The sequence below is a fragment of the Cucurbita moschata genome, unplaced genomic scaffold (genome assembly GCF_002738365.1).
Source record: "Cucurbita moschata cultivar Rifu unplaced genomic scaffold, Cmos_1.0 Cmo_Scf00154, whole genome shotgun sequence".
Lineage (NCBI taxonomy): Eukaryota > Viridiplantae > Streptophyta > Magnoliopsida > Cucurbitales > Cucurbitaceae > Cucurbita > Cucurbita moschata.
In genome coordinates, this window is record NW_019268670.1 from 50,228 (window position 1) to 54,688 (window position 4,461).

Consider the following 4,461-nt stretch of genomic DNA (forward strand, 5'->3'; position numbering starts at 1 on the left):
AGGCATTTGGTCTAGTGGTATGATTCTCGCTTAGGGTGCGAGAGGTCCTTAGTTCAATTCTCAGAATGCCTATATGTTCACTTCTAAAAAGACGAGCCTTAGAGAAAGCAAATGTCATTTACTTGTAGAATGCCTATATGTTCACTTATAAAAAGACGAGCCTTAGAGAAAGCAAATGTCATTTACTTGTGTATTCCACGATATATGTCTCAACCTAGTTTAGTTATCAATAGGGTTTAACCCAAAGTAATGCACAACTTCAACTTATATAAATTTTATATATTAAGGCACGGAAAATATATATACTAGCAACTAAGAATTATACTTCTACTGCAAAGGCATTTGGTCTAAGTGGTATGATTATCATTTTGGGTGTGAGAGGTCTCAAGTTCGATTCTCAAAATGCCCCCAACAATATTATATCAAAATGAATTATGCAAGATAATATGATTTAAAATGTGGTTTTTAAACATTGAACCAAGAAGATGAGAATAGAGAATGAAACATATTCTTGGGAAAATAAAGATCGTCTTGAGCCGGACTTCAAAAAGACCATTACACAAATTGTTCTTGTATTCTTTCTAGGAACTTTTCCGTCAAATAGGTCATTTGTTGTCACAATCCTAGAACTGTATTCTTTCTATGAACTTTTAAGTCAAATAGGTCATCTGCTGTCACAATCCTTTTAAGGAAGATGCGCCGAAATAACCGATGAAGAAGTTTCAGAGAGGCATAGGTTCGATTCCTGTCACCTTGATGTGGTATTCTCAGGGGCCGAAGTGTAAAGCCCAATAGTCTATCCGTGGTTAGGAAGGCAGGCATGTTGTCCACCGTCGTCACATAGGTCATCTGTCGTCACAATCCTTTTAAGAAAGATGCGCCCAAATAACCGATGAAGAAGTTTGAGAGAGCCATAGTTCGAATCCGGTCACCTTGATGTGGTATTCTTAGGGGCCGAAGTGCAAAGCCCTATAGCCTATCCGTGGTCAGGAAGGCAGGCGAACCGCACATACTGAAAAAAATAAAAAAGAAGATCTCCTTTTCTATCACACGTAGAATTGTCATTCTTTTGTCTTTTGAAACCCCTTACCTTATAAGTCATTAGGCAGGTTTTTGGTATCATATATCGAGATAATTATTATGAAAAAGCTATTCCACTAGTGTGACTTAGATACCCTTTCTTTGTGGTATCAGTCATGCTATTTGAATAGCCTGAAGTCATCATAGCCTCTCCATCGGTTCCAAAGACTCCTTCGGCATCAATGTGCTCCAATGAAAGAGATCAGACCCTTTCCTAAACTAGAACCGGGCACAAAACGCCGAGGTGAAAGTCGAAAGCGAGCTCTTTTCGCGTATACGCAATCGCGAAACCCAATTAGCTCACGGATTGTCTCCTTAACCCTAGCGAGTATGAGTGCTTGGTAAGAGAGAATGTCGAATGAGAAAGACATTCGATTACGACAACATTCGCCACTACCAAAGTGCACTAAACCTAGTAGAGATCTTCGACCTAACGATACTGGAACTTCAAGCCCATTTAATCAACCCGCTTTGTACCTTATTGTTGACCGAATCGGATGCATTCCAAGCCTAAATTCTCTCTCCGTCACCCGAAAATGAAAGGAAGATCAGATCTGAAGTTTACGAATCGAAGAGAAAATGGATCTGAGTTCTACACGCTTTCATTTTCAAAAGCTTTGCTTGCCTACGGTACTTTATTCAGGATGTGCAACAATACGGTCATCTCTCAGCCGTGTATAGAGAATTCCTTGATCATTTACTTGGCGGATAACACAAATGAAATCGCTTCCCTGACCGCCCATCTTATGAGTTCATTCTTGTCTTGTCACAATCCTAGAACTATATTATTTCTAGGAACTTTTCAGTCAAATACGTCATCTGTTGTCATAATCCTTTTAAGGAAGATGCGCCGAAATAACCGATGAAGATTTTCAGAGAGGCATAGGTTCGAATCCTGTCACCTTGATGTGGTATTCTCAGGGGCCGAAGTGCAAAGCCCAGTAGTCTATCCGTGGGTAGGAAGGCAGGCATGTTGTCCACTGTCGTCACATAGGTCATCTGTCATCACAATCCTTTTAAGAAAGATGCGCCCAAATAACCGATGAAGAAGTTTCAGAGAGACATAGGTTCGAATCCTGTCACATTGTTGTGGTATTCTCAGGGGCCGAAGTGCAAAGCCCCATAGCCTATCCGTGGTTTGGAAGGCAGGCAAACCGTGCACACTGAAAAAAAGAAGAAGATCTCCTTTTCTATCACACGTAGAATTGTCATTCTGTTGTCTTTTAAAACCCCTTACCTTATCAGTCACCAGGCAGGTTTTTGGTATCATATATCGAGATAATTATTATGAAAAAGCTATTCCACTAGTGTGACTTAGATACCCTTTCTTTGTGGTATCGGACATGCTATTTGAATAGCCTGAAGTCATCATAGCCTGTCCATCGGTTCCGAAGACTCCTTCGGCATCAATGTGCTCCAATGAAAGAGATTAGATCCTTTCCTGAACTAGAACTGGGCACAAAACGTCGAGGAGAAAGGCGAAAGCGAGCTCTTTTCGCGTATACGCAATCTCGAAACCCAATTAGCTCACGAACTGTCTCCTCAACCCTAGCGAGTATGAGTGCTTGGTAAGAGAGAATGTCGAATGAGAAAGAAATTTGATTACGACAACATTCGCAACTACCAAAGTGCACTAAACCTAGTAGAGATCTTCAACCTAACGATAATGGAACTTCAACATTCGCAACTACCAAAGTGCACTAAACCTAGTAGAGATCTTCAACCTAACGATAATGGAACTTCAAGCCCATTTAATCAACCCGCTTTGTAAACCTAGTAGAGATCTTCAACCTAACGATAATGGAACTTCAAGCCCATTTAATCAACCCGCTTTGTATATTATTGTTGACCGAATCGGATGCACTCCAAGCCTAAATTCTCTTTCAGTCACCCGAAAATGAAGGACGATCAGATCCGAAGTTTACGAATCAAAGAGAAAATGGATCTGAGTTCTACACGCTTTCATTTTCAAAAGCTTTGCTTGCCTACGGTACTTTTTTCAGGATGTGCAACAATACGGTCATCTCTCAGCCGTGTATAGAGAATTCCTTGATCATTTACTTGGCGGATAACACAAATGAAATCGCTTCCCTGACCGCCCATCTTAGGAGTTCATTCTTGTCTTGTCACAATCCTAGAACTATATTATTTCTAGGAACTTTTCAGTCAAATAGGCCATCTGTTGTCACAATCCTTTTAAGGAAGATGCGCCGAAATAATCGATGAAGAAGTTTTAGAGAGGCATAGGTTCGAATCCTGTCACCTTGATGTGGTATTCTCAGGGGCCGAATTGCAAAGCCCAGTAGTCTATCCGTGGGTAGGAAGGCAGGCATGTTGTCCACTGTCGTCACATAGGTCATCTGTCATCACAATCCTTTTAAGAAAGATGCGCCAAAATAACCGATGAAGAAGTTTCAGAGAGCCATAGGTTCGAATCCTGTCACATTGTTATGGTATTCTCAGGGGCCGAAGTGCAAAGCCCTATAGCCTATCCGTGGTCAGGAAGGCAGGCAAACCGTGCACACTGAAAAAAAAAAGATCTCCTTTTCTATCACACGTAGAATTGTCATTCTGTTGTCTTTTGAAACCCCTTACCTTATCAGTCATCAGGCAGGTTTTTGGTATCATATATCGAGATAATTATTATGAAAAAGCTATTCCACTAGTGTGATTTAGATAACCTTTCTTTGTGGTATCGGTCATGCTATTTAAATAGCCTGAAGTCATCATAGCCTCTCCATCGGTTCCGAAGACTCCTTCGGCATCAATGTGCTCCAATGAAAGAGATTAGACCCTTTCCTGAACTAGAACTGGGCACAAAACGCCGAGGAGAAAGTTGAAAGCGAGCTCTTTTCGCGTATACGCAATCTCGAAACCCAATTAGCTCACGAACTGTCTCCTCAACCCTGGCGAGTATGAGTGCTTGGTAAGAGAGAATGTCGAATGAGAAAGACATTCGATTACGACAACATTCGCAACTACCAAAGTGCACTAAACCTAGTAGAGATCTTCGACCTAACGATAATGGAACTTGAAGCCCATTTAATCAACCCGCTTTGTACCTTATTGTTGACCGAATCGGATGCACTCCAAGCCTAAATTCTTTCTCAGTCACCCGGAAATGAAAGGAAGATCAGATCCAAAGTTTACGAATCGAAGAGAAAATGGATCTGAGTTCTACACGCTTTCATTTTCAAAAGCTTTGCTTGCCTACGGTACTTTTTTCAGGATGTGCAACAATACGGTCATCTCTCAGCCGTGTATAGAGCAATCCTTGATCATTTACTTAGTGGATAACACAAATGAAATCGCTTCCCTGACCGCCCATCTTATGAGTCCATTCTTGTCTTGTCACAATCCTAGAACTGTATTATTTCTAGG

The 4,461-nt window shown here is 41.1% G+C and overlaps 1 non-coding gene across 1 annotated transcript; it reads left to right on the forward strand.

Moving 5' to 3' along the window:
- TRNAP-AGG lies at positions 1-72 on the forward strand. Its single transcript has one exon. It is a non-coding gene; the product is annotated as a tRNA-Pro (tRNA).
- Positions 73-4,461: the final 4,389 nt, after the last annotated feature.